The 17,360-nt window shown below is 36.7% G+C and overlaps 1 protein-coding gene across 4 annotated transcripts in view; it reads left to right on the top strand.

Moving 5' to 3' along the window:
* The window catches only part of TRAK2 (trafficking kinesin protein 2), a 66,826-nt gene that overhangs the window by 4,348 nt on the left and 45,118 nt on the right, over positions 1–17,360 (top strand). Inside the window, exons 2-3 of one of the 4 annotated variants that reach the window (XM_045806493.2) lie at positions 4,648–4,685; positions 5,689–5,881. The exons of 1 other annotated variant lie outside the window; for it this stretch is intronic. The gene's annotated coding sequence lies outside the window, so the exon portion shown is untranslated. Of the gene's footprint in view, positions 1–4,647; positions 4,686–5,688; positions 5,882–15,722; positions 15,836–17,360 lie in introns of those variants that run through there. 2 more of the 4 variants (XM_045806492.2, XM_045806494.2) reach the window with 2 other exon arrangements.

Here is a 17,360-nt window from a genome sequence, read left to right as displayed (position 1 = left end):
AGGGGATGGCATGGAGAGGGTTTGTAGCAGAGGAAAAACATTGAATATTCATTTTAGAAAGACTACTCTGACCTTTGTGGAGGATGGATTAAAGGGGTTAAGACTGAAAGCAAGATCAATTAGGTAGAAGCTGAACTAAATACTTTCTCAGAATATTGAAATGTCAACTAAAACAGAACTATTGTTAACATAAGGGAGATTTTAAAGGCACAGCTAACCCTTAGGGCAAACACGGAGGATTTAGGAAGAATTTTTATGTACCTCTTTGTACCTAGAAACTGGCTTTACTTTTGACATTTTGCTTTCCATAAATAAATAAAGCATTACTCAACTATCACAGAATATTCAGTATTTTCCAACTAATAGACAATTTTATGGTGCTTACACTATTCTAAGCCAAGCCCTTTGACAACCTTATGAAATATCTACTATTACTATTTCCATTTTATACATAAAGATATCAAAGCACAGAGAAGTTAAGTAACTTGCCCATGGTTGCATAGCTAATGGCTGTGTTCGATTCAAACTCAAGCAGTCTGTCTTCAGAGTCTGTGCTCCTAGCCATTATACTACATGTTGCCATATATTATTTATCAAGATCTTCAACTACCTATGGAAGGAGGAGGGTGTAATACAAAAATAAATTGGGTATGTATGCTGTAGGGAGTATTAGTTTATCAGAGGAGATAAGGAATAATTATATGGTTAAAAATGTTTTAGAGAGAAGTGGAGAGTATTGGGAAGTAATCTTACTTCAAGTTGGGGCTTCTGGGAAATCTAGCATTGGGAAAAAGTGGCATTTGAACGGGGATGTGAAGAATGGCTACACTTTGAATATGTAGAAGGAGGGAGAGATATTAAAGATAGAAGAAATCACATGAACAAACTTACAGGATTGGGAATTTCCTGGTGTGTCTAGGGAGCTAGTAAATACAATCTTGTTTTGGCTAGGATATATTGTGTGGTTAGAGAATCCAGTTTGGGGGTCATGGGGACAACAAATGTCTGGGAAAGAGAGGTCTTATGGATTGAGGGGCAATGAAAATTGTGAGGTTTGAAGTCAGATGATTCAGGTATATGCCAGATGTAATTATCTTTTAGGAGAAGATAAAGTTCGTCTAGTCCCAACTTGTAAGTTAACAAGTCCTATCTTCACTGTCTCACAGATCCCTCTTACTGTTTCCATTCAACTCAATTATGCCTTTATTACAATAATCCAGGCATCATGTGATAAAAGTTTTAAATTATTTTTGTCTCTAATCTTTCCATCTTTAAATTTATCCTGTGTTCTGACTCCAGATTTACTTCTCAAATGTCACTTTTTTTGGTAAAGATTTTAAGTAATCTCTACCACAGCTAACGTGGGGCTCGAACTACAACCCTGAGATAAGAGTTCCATGCTGTATGGACTGAGTTAGTCAGGTGACCCTCAGATGTCACTTTTTATTTAGAAACTTGTTTCCTGTGGGATCAAGTTTAGACTTCTTAATCTGAACTTGTCAAGTTCAAAGCTCCAAGTAATTTCCCAGTAATCATTCCCACTTAAATTGGTCTATATACTAATGCCAAACTGGCTCTGTCAGCTGTTTGCTCTGGGGCTTCTTTTTTTTTTCTTTGCCTTTTACCTACTGGATACTCCCCTTCTCACTATCCAAATATTTCCTTCCGTGGGAAACCCACTTAAATCTTACTCCTATGTGAAACCAGACCACTTAAGCTGAAAAGAGCTTTCCCTCCACCTGACTGTATAATTTAATACTCATTAAATATTTATTATCTGGTGGTGTTATCTTCTTCTCTGAGATATCCTAGACCATTAGATCTTAGATTTAATCTAGATTATGGAACTCATTAGAGCTCTCCCTAATAGATCTTAGATTTGTTAGATCTTTAATCTCCCTTAGGGCAGATTGTATATTGTTGTATGCTGTTGTATACTACTTTTTAAAAAATCTCTTTTCAGTCTTTCAGTTTAATTCAAGAGGCATTTATTGAAAACTGTTCAATAAGCAGCTGATTGACCAGTTGTTAGCTCGGCCATTTTATTGAAATTTCTTATGTAACAGGCTTCTTAATATGTAATGTTCCTAGCTATACTAACTCACATAACCTTGGGGATATCCTGTTTAACCATGCTATATTATGATTTTTTTGTGCTAGAAAATGAGCATACTCATGGTATAGAGGTGTAACTAATTCATGTTGTAAAGATCATTGAGGTCTTTGAAGCTTATCCATATGTATCTGTCAGTGTTTGCCAAACTTCAAGTTTTTTCTCTTTAGAAAGCTTTCTGACAATAGAGAAGGAATAGCTCAAATAAAATAGGGTCTAATTTAAGAGTGTTGACACTATTTTGTGTTACAGTAGAGTTGATATGTGCATAAATGGTGAAAGAATTCACCCACCGGCTCAGTTCATAGTTCATTTAATAACAAATATGTATTGAGTTGCTTAAGCTTCTGCCATTATATTCTCATTCTGATCAGCAAGGAAGAAGAAAGGAAGAAGATGTAGCACTTCCCCCTTCCTTCCCGAAAGTAAGTTGTAATTTATGTTGTGAAAGAAACAACTTACATGCTGAGTTAGAAAATAAAGGTGGCAGGGGAGGCAACTTTAGTTCAGGTGGACTGGTAACTTCTCTCTGAGGATAATTTTTCAGCTGAGATTGGAAGGGTGAATAGTAGTTACCATATAAAGAATAAGAGGGAAGAATATTCCAGGTAAAGTGGACAGTTACAAAGATCCAGAAATAGAAGAGAGTGTAATGAAGAAGTAAAAAAGCATGACACAAGGCTGTGTCTCTGTGGCTGAGTCTGAGCAAGGAGAGTGGTGCAAGATGAAGGAAGAGAGTAGTCAGAGGCCAGGCTAGACCAGATGTGTGGATTTTATTCTAGGTATATTTTTTTAAGGAGTTTAGTTTTTAAAACATTTTTCTTGTCTTAGAAGAGAGAAACCAAGAAATTGAATCTGGGGGCCTATTAAGGGTTGGTTCGTAGACTAAGAGATAATGATGGTTAGAATTAGGATGATAAAAGAGGGGATGAAGAGAAGTGGGTAAATTTGAGGTATTAGACTATACAGGATTTGGTAATGGATTGGATGTGGAAGGTGAAAGAAAGGAGTGGATCAATTCAAGGATTACAATCAGCCTGTGAGAAATTTGAGTGGATATCTGTAAGAAGTCTGGTCCGAAGAGCCAGATTGGGAGTTATTAATAGTAAAGAAGTAGTTTAATCTGTAGTAGTGATTGGTTTGCACAAAGGTAAATGAAAAACAGCAGTAATAAAGAACACAGTCACAGCCGGAACTTTAGGAAATACCAACGTTTAAGGATCAAGGGCAGGGAGCTAGGTGATCCAACGAAGGAATTTGAGAAAGTGCATTCATTATAAGATGTAGGCTTCAGGAGAGCCATAGGAAAGTTGAAGTAGGGAGTAGTCAACAGTACTGAACCAGAGATATATAAGATAACAATTAACAAATTACCATTGGATTGGTTAGCAGGGCCTGTTGGTGACTGAAGGGAAGCCAGTTTCAGGAAAAATCAGATTGCAGTGTGGTTGAGATATGAATAAAAGATGAGGAAAAAGGAGAGTAAATACTCTGAAGAAGCTTGACTGAGGACAGAGGGCAGTAGCTAGAGGGGAACCCAGAGTCTTGAGGAAGGGAGATTTTGAAATTTTAGTTTTATCTGTTTTTAATAAAATGGCAGATTTTGAGCATTATAATATGCCAAGGAAGAGGGTGTGGCTAGTGGATAGGGATAACTGGTAGAGCAAAGTTTAGAGAAGGCAGGAGTAGAGACTTTTAAGTAACATATATTTCGTTATTTTTTCACTGGGTGGACATATACATATGGTAGACAAATTGAAAGGTATATGATGAAAAATAAGTTTCTCTCCCCCTTCTGCTTTCCAGCCACCCAGTTCTAAGAGGATTGCTAATTTACACACCCATTAACGAGTGTGCAAGTACATGAAGGAGGTTATGCTTGTACTTAATTCTGAGAGTTTGGAGAGAAAGCTAGCTATAGATTATGCGGATTTATTGGTGGGTGGAATAAAAGTAAGAGAGATGGAGAACAGTGGGGGTTCAGAGATTAGTATAAAAGATGTGATACGGAATTGTCTCAGAAAAGGACATTTAAGAGGATAACAGAGGGTATGCCTGTGGTGTGAGGCCCATGGGTGATGACTGATTTTACAGCAGCCCATTTCCCATGGTCTTGTGACCTTTTCAGGAGAACTTAACTACTACTTTATATTTAAAATGCATGTCAACTTAGAAAATGAACTTCTCAAAAATTCATCACTTAAATAAATACATGTTAGGGGTCCAAGTGCCAAAGCTCCGCTTTCTATTCTTACTGCTTTCAGTCATAGGCATGTTGTGTGTGGTACTTTGAGGTTATTAAGACCAGTCGTATAAATCAAAACAAAGGGAAACTTGTTGGTTAAGAAAGAGCATTCTCTGTCTGAAGGAAGAAAGGAAGAGAAGGAGACTAGAAACCAATTAAAATGTCTCCGAGATGGTACTACTGTTCCTAAAGCACGTAATTTAACAACTTAAAATTTTTTTTCAACCATTTTTATCTCTTTAGCTAGTACTAGCCTAAACTACTGTCTTTTCCTTTGTTTTATTTTTAGTCGCAAATTCAGAAGACTACAAAGGAGACTTAGCAATTGTGAGTTTTTTAAGAAGATACTTGATCATTTTCCTTTGATGTGGGGCTTATTTTATTTTTTATTTGTTTATTTTCTCACTTTATTTTTTTCCCAAGTTTTTATTTAAATTCAGGTTATTTAACATATAGTGTAGTATTGGTTTCAGGAGTAGAATTTAGTGATTCATCACTTGCATATAATACCCAGTGCTCATCTCATCAAGTGCCCTCCTTAATGCCCATCACCCATTTAGCCCAACCCCCCACCCACCTCCCCTCCCACAACCCTCAGTTTGTTCTCTGTAGTTAAGAGTCTCTTATAGTTTGCCTCTCTCTCTTTTTATCTTATTTTATTTTTCCTTCCCTTCCCTTATGTTCATCTCTTTTGTTTCTTAAATTGATGTGGGGTTATTTTAAATGCATCCATAAACAACTGCAAATGTAGCTAGTGGAAAACGTGGTAAAACTAAGCAACAAGACAAAGATTCTGAGTTAGCCTTCCTGTGACACTGACAAATAGTTTTTAGTTTTTACAAGAAAATGGGTACTGTGTAACTGCTATAAAAATGATAAAGCACCGTTTTAACAGCAAACTCATAATAGTTTTTCATAAAGCAAAGACAGTGTTTTCTTTCAAATGTTCAATCTTTGCTTAATTTTTCAAGGCAATTCATGTAATTGATGTGGGGCTGAAATGTATTAGTAATCAGTTTTGTTCATTAAATTACTTCTGTAATTCAGTGTATTGACATTTTTCATCTTTAAGCTTATAGTTAGGCATGTATTGCAAGCCTACTGTGTATCCATTGCCTTTAGCGTTGGGGCATACAAAAACAAAATACCTTCATTCAAAGAGCTTGCAGTGTTGTAGCAAGAAAGAAAGTGAGCACATAGTCTTCTGGTAACACCCAAGATGAGGAGTTAGTAAATATTGATTAAGAAGTAAAATCATAATGAAAAATGTTAAGATTTCCTAAACCATTTTTTCCATGTTTGTAATCCACTATGTATTTCTCTATATCAGTTAACATTAAAATTCTCACAAGAGAGAAGAACCTATACTTTTCTTGGAAGATAGTAAAGAAGGGACAGAATGTATTCTCATAGCCAGCCTACTGAAAAGAAAAAAGAACACCAGGTGAGAAAAGCACTTGACAAGATTGCTAAAGGAAGAGAAGCAAGCCAACTAAATCCCTGCTGGAGGATGAAAGAAAGAGGTACTTGAAGAACCAGCCATGGGCAGAAAAACAGGTCCTTGGGTTCAGTCTCATGCAGACGCCTTCTGGGTTCTCTGATAACCTGGTTATCTGGTTTCTCAGCCAACAGAAGGTTAGAAAGCAGAGAGCCACACTGCAACAGTGGAGTGTAATGGTTGATAGCCTCCCAGAAAGGGGGAAGAACAAAGTGAGAAGTAGACTTAAAATCTCCAAAAATTAGCATTTCACGCCATTTACTGTAGGAAGAAAGTGCTCTTTAAGAATTTATGATCCTGGAGGTTATAGCTGTAGTCACTATGTTATAATGCAGTGATTGCTAGTCATAGTAATGACCCTGAGTCATCAGATTCTTTTCAGTCTGTTCTATCTAAGGACTTCCCCCCTCCCCATAGCAGTTGGACTTTTCTCATTCTATGTCTTAACTTTAGGGGGAAAATATCTTACTACCAATGTTTTTAAAATAAGAAAACTTGGCGGGGGGAGTTGCTATTAAATATTTTGTGGGTTTTGCCAGTGTGTCAAACCCATCTCTAGGGGATATTTGCAACTTCATTGTAACTGGAGGGCTTAATTGATATAGCTCTGCGCGTAACTAACATCTCTTATTGAAACTCATAAGAAACCTATATAGATTTTTATAAATTGGGCTAATAAGAAAACCGTCAATTTTCAAATGCTGTGACAGTCTTAGGTTTCTAATGTAGTTTAACCTACTGCAGATTACAAGGATATAACTTGACTAGAGGTTAATTCAGTCATTCAATAAATATTGAATGCCTGGCATTTGTAAGATATTAAGATACAGGTGGACTTAGCTTATTGGAATAAGGATTTATTTTGGTCTATATTCCACTAATTTTAGCAGCTCATAACACATAACAGAATTATTCCCAATTTATGGTAATACATCTGCATCATTTTTTTGATACTGTAGAACAGCCCTTTTAAAGCCTGGGTGGCTCAGGTCATGATCCCAGAGCCCGGGGATCAAATCCCTCATGCTGCTCCCTATCCCTCTGTCCCTCCCCCATGCTTCTGCGTATGCACTTGTGTGCGCTCGCTCTCTCTCTTTCAAATAAATAAAATCTTTTTTAAAAAAGACAAAATCAAACTCAGATTTGGAGTTCTTATGGCATATGATATACATAAAAACACAGATCATTCTGCTTCATTGTAAATACAGCCAACTTTGGGATCAGATGACTTATTTCTAAAAGCAAATTATAACCCACTTAAGAAAAAAATGGAGACTAAAAAAAATTTGGAAGCTTATTGTTTTTCTTTATTCATTAATCAATATGTGTTTTTACAAAGTGGAGTGAAGAGAGAATTTCTCAAACTACACACACTCACTGTCCTTCACACTCCTAGTCTCTTGCTAGTAGAGCTCAGAGGTTGGAGGTCCGAGCTTTGGAAAAACATAGTCTTGTGTTTGATTCTGGGGTCTCCCTAGCTTGGGTAAGTTAATTAACCTCTAAGCTTCAGTTTTCTTATCTATAAAATGAATAATATTATTCACATCCTGGGGTTGTTGTGAGAATTAAAAAGGATCATGTGCATAAAGCATTTATTGCAATGCCTAACACATAGTAAGTGCTCTGTCCCCATTAGCTATTATTAGAAAAGACTGAATTTGGAACAGAATTGAGAATATATTTCTTTATCATGCATTTTTCATTTGAAACACAGAAGGCTCTTGTGTCTTTGTTATCAATTATTTAACATTATAAACTGATCTTAGAAAACTTCTATAATGCTAGTTTCACTTGTTCTACAGTAAAGTCATGAATTTAACAAAGAGGTTTTGGGTTGTTTTTATTGTCAGAAGAAAATAGTTTCTGCTCAGGAAAAGTTTCACAAGGCAGAGAGGTCTCCTATTCAATTGTTCGTGTCTAGAAACTGAAGTTTTCTCAGTGTATTCTGAGTTGATAGGTCTGGAGGAAAAGACACACTAAGCAAATTCACTAAAGAAGAATCAATATGCCAGGATGTCTGCTCTTAATATACAATAGAACAATCAAGTGAACTATGTTTTGGTTTCCATAGTTACTATATTTTTCCCCTTATAGAACAATCTTCAGGAGAAACCAAGTTAAAAGTTGTGTGTGTCGACAGGAGAAACCAAGTTAAAAGTTGTGTGTGTCGAGAGACTACGGACTCTGGGAAACAAACTGAGGGCTTCAGAGGGGAGGGGGCTGGGGGATTGGGATAGGCCGGTGATGGGTATTAAGGAGGGCACATATTGCATGGAGCAGTGGGTGTTATACGCAAGTAATGAATCATGGAACACTACATCAAAAACTAAGGATATACTGTATGGTGAGTGATATAACATAATAAAAAATTATTTAAAAAAAAGTTGTGTGTGTGTGTGTATATATACATGTGTATGCCGCACGCACATGCGTTTAGACATGGAGGACATCTGAAGCTTAAGGAAAAGTACCCTAAGGGAATGGGGAAGGGTGGGCTGAGTAGCAGTAAGTATTCCAAGAGGCTCATTAGCTCAGAGTAGAAGAGGGCTGAGGCTGGTGGACCAGGTAACCAGAGAGAAGAGCTTGAACTAAGGCCATAGCAAAGGCTTAGAGAATACATTGACAGGAATAGGTGACTACCTGGAAAGCAAGTATTGAGGAGAAGAAGGATGTCTCTTAGATTTTTGGCTCTGCTGATCAGGTGACTTGATAATATTAACTAATTAGTAAAGCAGGAAAAAACATTTCATGGGAGAAGGATATAATTTCAGTTTGGAAAGTGATGAATTTATGGTATTGATTACAAGCTGATATTGAGAGTTCCAGTTTAAAATCATATGCCAATTTGGGTTAAAGGTAGAGATTTGGGAAGTAATTTTAATATAATTGGAAATTAAGGCCTTTGAAGTAGATGAGATTCCTTAGGGAGAGAAAGGAGAAGACCTGTGATAAAATCCTGAAGAACTGAGGCTACTAACTATTAATAAGGCAGATGGAGAAAGAGGGTTCTTAAATGTTCTCAGCTGCCTACTTACTGTGCCCATCAAGCTCAGACTCTAATTGTCTCCTGAGTGGCAGATAATAGCCATAGCTCAAAAAATTGATCTGTTCTTACTTGGTTCCTGAATTTCATTGGCAAAACAGAATCACCTATTACATGTCAGTTCTCCCCTTTACCTTGAAGTCCTGGAGTTAATTGTGACAACTGGTTTGGAAAACAATGACTAATACCTCAATGTAATTTGAGCATTTTTTTGCTTAGTAGAATTACATTGTTCTAGAGGGCACCTGGGTGGTTCAGTCGGTTAAGCGTCTGCCTTCGGCTCAAGTCTTGATCTCAGGGTCCTGGGATCAAGTCCCACATTGGGCTCTCTGCTTCACCCTCTCACTCTCTCTCTGTGTGTGCGTTCTCTTTCAAATAAATAATAAAATATTTTTTTAAAAAAATCATTCTAGAAATATATATGTTTATAAATATGTTTATAATATTCTGTCCTGCACTCACTCCCATTTTAAGTTACACCCTGTTCCTGGTCATGTAAGATTGCACGTTCTGGTGCCACTGATTACTTTGTTGATCTGAAGAGCTGTAGTACTTACAGTTTTTCTTTTGGCATCTTTTGGAAACTTCTACTTTGTGCTTTTAAGTCTATAAGTTTAAAATAACTGAAGGATTTAGGATCATCTTAAGCCTCCCAAAGCAAGTTTAAATTTGATTGTTAAAGGGGGCAAAAAGAAAGGAAGACACAGGTTTTCTCCTTTTATTTAATTATTTCTGTTTTTAAAATTTGTATTTACCCTACTGCTGTGTTAAAGTGGTGTTTCAAGGGATCTTAGCTATTTTCCTTGACGGTAAGCTCTGAAGAGCAGATTATACAGTAATACTCTTAAGTCGGCCAGCAATTACATCTGTTCAGTTTATTTCTTAATCTTCTGTGAACTCTTTGTAGGTTTTCAGGTGATAATGTCTTTTGATTTAATCTACTACCTAAATTTTGCCACTCAACACTGAAAGAAAATACGTCCTGATTTGTTGGGGAAGGATTTATTTGGTTCTAGGGGTACATATTCTTTTGTGGAATCTGTTGTATAAAATGTCTCTGCTCAAGATGTTTCCCCCCATTTTTGGTTAAGAGAACAGGAAATCCTAAACTCTGTAGTGCCATTTACTCTGTATTACTCATATTTGAAGACCTATAATTGTTTTTTCCTTTTTTTTAATGAAAAGCCCATAAATTTCTGTTTTTTTTAAAAAAGATTAAAAAATATAATAGCTATGGTCATTTTATTAATATCCCAGAATATAAATTCTTGACACCAACTGCACTTGTGAACAAATATTTTAATATGTCTATAACCCAAATGTCTGCTGAGTGTCCAGACAGACCCTGTAAAAGCTAAATGGTTGGTTTGAACCTTCAGTTTCATGTTATGGGGAAACCAAAACCCTCCCTAAGATTTCTGCAAATTCCTGGTGTTCTCGTGGCCTCTGAGCTACTGCCATCTAGATGGGGCTTCTTTCCCTTGCCTTCTCTCTCCCTCTCCAGAGAAAGAAAAAACAGTTATACAGTTATTTCCCTAGTCTTATGCAGAGCATCTTTGCCTTCCTTTTTTTTTTTTTTTAAGATTTTATTCATTTATTTAACAGAGAGAGAGATAGCCAGTGAGAAAGGGAACACAAGCAGGAGGAGTGGGAGAGGAAGAAGCAGGCTCCCAGCAGAGCATGGAGCCCGATGTGGGGCTCAATCCCAGGACCCTGGGATCAGGCCCTGAGCTGAAGGCAGACGCTTAACAACTGAGCCACCCAGGCGCCCCTTAGCCTTCCTTTTGATGCTTCAAGGCCTCACCTTCTACAGTGGCTTTTCTGTGTATCTTCTTTTTTTCTTTTTTTTTTTTTTAAAGATCTTATTTATTTGACAGAGAGAGACACAGCAAGAGGGAACACAAGCAGGGGGAGTGGGAGAGGGAGAAGCAGACTTCCTGCCAAGCAGGGAGCCTGATGTGGGGCTTGATCCTAGAATGCTGGGATCAGGGCCCGAGCCAAAGGCAGATGCTTAACGACTAAGCTACCCAGGCACCCCTCTGTGTATTTTCCCAAACAAAAAGCATTCGTTTCCTAAGAGGAGCTCTGCTGTCGTATGTTCAGATGGTGAAATGTGTACCTTATTAGGTATAATGTGATAATAATCTTTGAATAAATCTTATTTTCTCCATTTATCAAGCTTTAAAATATTTAAATAACTCATACTAAACTCAGTCTCCACTCTTTAGAAATTCTAAGAAAACCCTATCTTGAAAAAGCTTTTGCAGTATTAAAATTGAATATACTATATAACATTGTATAGCTTTTTTGCCGGATCATACAGAGAAGCAAATGCTCTCTTAAAAGGATATAGGATTTGAGATAGAGTTTAAGTGTCAAGTTTCTTTCCTTGGAGAAATAAATCAACACTATTTGTGAATGTGAGACTGAAGTGTACCCTTTTGAGGTTTGTTTTTATTTAGTATCTTTGAGCTATTTTCTATCCCATTTTCTTTGACTAAACTACCATATGACATCACTAAATTATTTTTGACTGCCAGATAATAATTTGCTTTGTTTTTCATATTTCTAAGCCAATCACAATTTTTTATAGAAATGATTTTGAAAAAAATGGGTATTGGAAAAGTGCATTAAATTAGGAATGTGTAATTAGTAGGCAAGTCTATCTTAAGGATTTTATATATGTACTATTTCCTCTGATACCTACTGTCACACTGAAATGTCAAGTAAAAGATGGAATTCCTGTCTAGTATTAGTTTTGAAAAGATGATGTTGTTAATACTTATTCAGCTATTTATTGCATTTTCTGTAAAAGTTTGATGTTGCAGTGTTTTATTCTGTGGTGCAAAATACCATGATTTTAAGGTATAGACCAGAGGTCAACCAACTATAGCCTATGGACCAAATTCAGCCAGTTATGTGAGCTAAAAATGGTTTTTACATTGTTAAAGGGTTGAAAAAAACCAACAAAGATAATTGGTAATAGAAGCCTTACATGGCTGCAAAGCCTAAAATATTTACTACCTGGCTTTTCACAAAAAAGTTTGCTGGCCCATGTTGTGGATTCTTGAGTTGACTTCAGCTCAAGTCATGATCTCAGGGTCCTGGGATCAAGCCCTGAGTCAGGCTCCATGCTCAATGGGGAGTCTGCTGGAGGATATTCTCTCCCCCCCCCATCCTCTTCCCACAGCCATGCACATTCTCTCTCTCTAAAATAAATATATAAATCCTTAATAAATAAATAAAGTGGATGAATAACCTGTTAATTGTTAGGAAGTCACTGATGGAAACTGTCGTGCTTATATAATTGTATGTTTTAAGTTCTGTGTAATTCACATTAAAATAATGGTATAGATTGATAATATGTTGACTTGGAAAGATTAATGAGTAGGTTGCTAAACAGCATATTAACATTCTGTCTCCAAATGAAAGCTGGTAAAAGATGACAAGTAGCTTTCATTTGATTCTTCATATTTCTCTACTGCCTGGAATTTTTTTGAATTAATATATTAGTTTATAATGAGAAACAAAGGTGTATATGTGTATATTTTATGTGTTGTGCTTTTGTGTTTTAAAGAGAGAGAAACTGAATGAAAATTTCCAGGGTAGCATATGGCTGATTTTCATCAGATAAGAAAGAAGTTTAAGGAATGTAGCTTATTCACTACTTTTAAACTCGTCATCTTTGAACTTAAACGTTTTTCCCTTCAAAGTTTTACCAGTTAACCAAGTACCTGAAAATGCCAATATTGAGGCCGAATCTCTCTCTCTCTCTCTCTTTTTTTTTTTTTTTACTATTTCCTTAGTTGAAATCTAATTACACTGCTTTAGATTAGGTAGGTAGTAATATATAAAGCAAATGTTTCCTGTTCAGGCACATGTTCAAACTTTAAGAATTAAAGAGGCACAATGATAATTATATGAGAAGCAGTCTGCCGAAAGAACAGTAGGGCTTCCATAGGTTTTTTTAAAAATTTCCCTTTTATCTCATACCTTGCTCCAAATTTCCCCCACTTTCCTACCCACAGGGCAAGCATTTTAATATGTTTATAAGTTTAATGCAGAAAAAAATTTTAATTTATTGTGTAAATGTCATTATGGTAGCTCTCTAATTTTGCTTCTTGCTTAATTCACTCAGCACTGTATTTCTAGGGTTGTGTTGTTCCATGTTTGTATCCACCACATTTTACCAATCTGCTCCCTAGGAAGTAGGCCCTCACCTTACTATCACTAACAACAATACAGGAGACAGTCTCCTACATGTCTCTTTATAGGCTGATAGGAGAATTTCTTTGAGATAGGTAATTACTGGGGGCAAAATTGCTGGATCTTAGGGTACATATATACTTAATTTGACTATAGTTTCTGTTGGTTCCTTTGAATGGCTATACTCCCATCATGCATTCTCACCATGGGCTTTTTTTGGGGGGAAATTTTTGTAAGAGTTTCCCTAACACTAGTAGTTAGTGACAAGAAAGAATTACCTTAGGTAAGAATAATTGTTAGAACTCCTGAATGACTGCTAGGTGGCAGTTCCAGGTGAAATATAGACATGCTTTTTATAAGAGCATGTCCCTTTTGAGAGTAGAGCTGTTAACAATGTGGAAGGGTAGGAACTGATCTGAATCCTGAATCTTCTATGTCCAGATAACCAGGTATCATGAAATGGTATTGTTTGGGTTTTTTTTTTTTAATTTATTTATGTATTTGAGAGAGAGGGAGGGGCCAGGGGCAGAGGGAGGTGGAGAGAGAGAACCTCAAGCAGACTCCCCACTAAGCACGGAGCCCAAATCGGGACTCCATCTTAGGACCCTGAGACCATGACCTGAGCTGAAATCAAGTCAGACACAGTAACTGACAGAGCTGCCCAGGTGCCCTGGTATTGTTGTATTTTATAATTCTACTTCTTTATTTATTTAACTTTTAAATTATATTTAACACATAAATAATGTTTACTGTTCAAGTACTGTTATATATGCTTTATAAATATTAACACATTTAATCCACATAACTTAGAAGAAAGGTACTATGATTGTCCCTCTTTTATAAATGAGAAAACTGAGGCAAAGAGGGATTAAGTTATCTAAGTATAGATTTCTCAATTGTAATATTACTAATTAGGGAATATGGAGAACAAAATAAGAATCTGTAAAAAATAAATGGGTTATATAGTATGTGTTACTTCATAGTCCAATACAAATACAAAGGAGCTATTTAACTTTAGAATGCCAATATATGTAATTTGTCCTAAGGCCAAATAGGAAAGGGAAACACACCCACTAACATGTTTAATATTGTTAATATTGTACTTCTAAGATTTGAAAATAAAATCCAGTGATAATCATAACCTTTTACTAGATGCCGTAGTTGGTACTCCAGCACGTTGGCTGTGTGACTTTTCCAGACGGGTAACATTTAATTATTTAAGCACCATAAAACCTTATCTTTTAATAAATTCTTTTAAATCCTGTTTTCATAACTTCTTAAAGAGTAGGTATGGAAGCATGATTTAACATTTTCCTTGTAATTGGGGTCACATTTTGATAACTGTCATTGTACTTTGGTGAGGATATAAATGTGAAATATGAAACAGAATGGCTTCTGATAATGACTAGACCTTGCTTTCTTGAAAAAACCCATAATATTTTTTTGCTTTTGGATTATTTGCCTAACATTATAAGAGTTAAGGTATGGAATGTGCAACCACAGTTGTATAATGTGGCTGCTCTTCTGTAAAATTGATCATGACTCACAAGTGGTTCCTTATCTAGAAAACCTTCTTCAGTGTTGCTGTGGTGGTTTTAGTTCTTAGTGATTTGAAGACCCTGATGAATCACAAATACTTATTAGCTGTCACACATTCTCTAGCTATTCACTATTTGTTGAGGAAGGTACAGAGAAACAGCATCCCTTTGCACTTCAGTAGTTTGGGCTAGATTACTTCAAAGAATATAAATTCATTATCTTTTGCAAACAAGACATTGGGCTGAAATTTTCTTTAGACCTTTAATATCTGGCTTGAAATGAAATGCCAAGCATTTCAAGACATCTAAAATTATATCTCTAAATGTATAGGACAAAAAGCCCTGTTCTTGCACAGTAGGTTTACTTTCTTATAAATCTTTTTAAATGCAAGCTCATCTGCTTAAAATGTATAATTTAGGAACTTTCTGGCTAGGGACAGAGTATGCCCCAGAGCACATTCAGCTCTGCTGGTCACCATCAGGTGGTCATTTTCAGTTCAGCCATTATTGTTATCGGTAGCATGTTTGTTTTATATGTATATAGTTTTGAGGTATTTTATAAATATTACAAACCCCATTTTGTCCCTAAAAGCAGTGCTAGTGATAGACTGATGGACACATAAGTAGAAATGGTATAAAAAACTGAAAGTGAGAAAATTACACATGTTAAATATATGATTAGACAATAAGAATGATCATGAAGGACAATTCCATGAAAAACGATGTACCTGTGCAATTGACAGCCAAAGGTGAAGAAGTGTGAATGTTTGAAATGGTTTTTGGCAGAGGATCATTGTTAAAGTGGGATGCCTGTTTAGTCAAAGATTCAGTTAAAGTTAGGAGTTCAAGAATTTAAGGACTAAGCGTGTCGAATGCAAGTGCTGTTGTGGAACCTTATCAAAAACCACAGATGGCACCATGGGTTCACCGTTTTTCCTAATCTGCAGGTGAAGCCCTGGTGTGGATTCCTTAGCTGCCAGAGGTTCACTCCCTTCTCCTGTTGGTAGAGATTGTGGCCGGGAGGGGTTGCCTTCCTCAGCAAATGTTCATTGTAAACAAAACAGGGCAGTTTTTAAAAATGCTCAAAATATATAGTTAGGAGGCAATGCGGAGCCCATAAGCCTAAATCTCACTCATGGTTTTGAACTTTTAAACTAATGGATTTAACAGCCTTTTGGAATCCAACCTGTTTGTAAGTAGAGTTGCCTCCATATATTTCATATTCTGAAAACCCTGCTGATCTTTTTTTTTAAGGTGTATGTATGTATTTAAGAGAGAGAGCGAGCAGGGAGGAGGGACAGAGGGAGAGAGACTCTCAAGCAGACGCCGCACTGATCACGGAGGCCGGTGCAGGGCTGATGCCAAGGAATGCATGCCCCTGAGATCATGACCTGAGTGGAAACCAAAAGTTGGACGCTTAACTGACTGTGCCACTCAGGCGCCCCAACAAACCCTACTGATCTTTAAATCTAAAAAGATCACTTTAAAAAAAGGGACAAAGTATTTGCTGGGCACAATTCCTATTTCCTAAGGGTGAACTTTACAGCTGCTGATAGAACAGCTGTGCTGAATATAGCCAGTGTAATGTAGTAGGGCACATGAGTGCAGCCAGACTTGATGTTGGTGTGTGGTCTCTGCCTTTGTGAGCTCTGCTGCTCACTCCTCAGGTTGGGTTTTGGTGGTGACACTACCCCCCCCCCCCGCTTTTTTTTTTCCCAACTCTTTTTTTTTGTTGTTAAGATTTTATTTAGGAATGCCTGGGTGGCTCAGTTGGTTAAGTGGCTGCCTTCAGCTCGAGTCATGATCCCAGGGTCCTGGAATCAAGTCCTGCATTGAGCTCCTTGCTCATCGGGGACCCTGCTTTTCCTTCTGCCTGCCGCTCCCCCTGCTTGTGCTCACTCACTCTCTCTCTGACAAATAAATAAAATCTTTAAAAAAAAAAAAAACCTCTGTTTATTTTAATTCTAGGCTCGTGCTTCTGTTAAGATGAAGTTTCTCTGAATTGTTTTAGCCTTTTCTGTAAGGCTGTTTGGGCCATAGTATGCTGTTTTAAGGAAGTAGTAAGATTTTTTTTTTAAGGCACAGGGCCTATATTTTGGCACACACTGTTGACCATTTTGTTTCCATGGCTAGGCTAAACTAAGTCATTAGCCACATTTTCTTCAGCAATATTTCTATCAATGACATGTTTTGGTCTTTTTAAGTCTTATTCTTCTTTAAATAAGTCACTTGGCTGTTTACTCTATTTTCTCCTACATGTGCATGAATTGTAAAGGCTGGCTTCTTGTTAAATAATGCATGCTTGGTTGACTGAAGAAAAGCAGTGAAGTTGTTCCTGAAAAGAGTGAATTAAGTTCCAGCATAGAAAATAGTTGGTGCTCAAGGAAGTACTAAGAATATGTTGTACAAACTAGGAAGGGCACTGAAAATGTGTTGTTTGTGCTTGCCAGAGTTTGTCAGCAGTTTCTTCTACATTTAGGATTCTGGCTCTGCAAGCTTTCTGTTTTATTCATGCATCAAGAGGTAGAAAGAAAAATGATTAATGGCACTAAGCTAACATCACTTGTTACAGGGCAGGAAGTAAATGGGATTTCTTATGTTAAGAGAAGATGCCATTAAGTGGTAAAGAGTCGGGTTTACATTGTTCCCAACTTTGTATAAGACACAATAACAGTAACGATAATAAAACAGTACTATTTGGTGTTGATAGAAATAAT

The sequence above is a fragment of the Ursus americanus genome, chromosome 1 (genome assembly GCF_024610735.1).
Source record: "Ursus americanus isolate L20-20 chromosome 1, mUrsAme1.1.p, whole genome shotgun sequence".
Taxonomy (NCBI): domain Eukaryota; kingdom Metazoa; phylum Chordata; class Mammalia; order Carnivora; family Ursidae; genus Ursus; species Ursus americanus.
The sequence above is the reverse complement of the archived record's forward strand: the minus strand, read 5'-3'. Positions and strand labels throughout refer to the sequence as shown.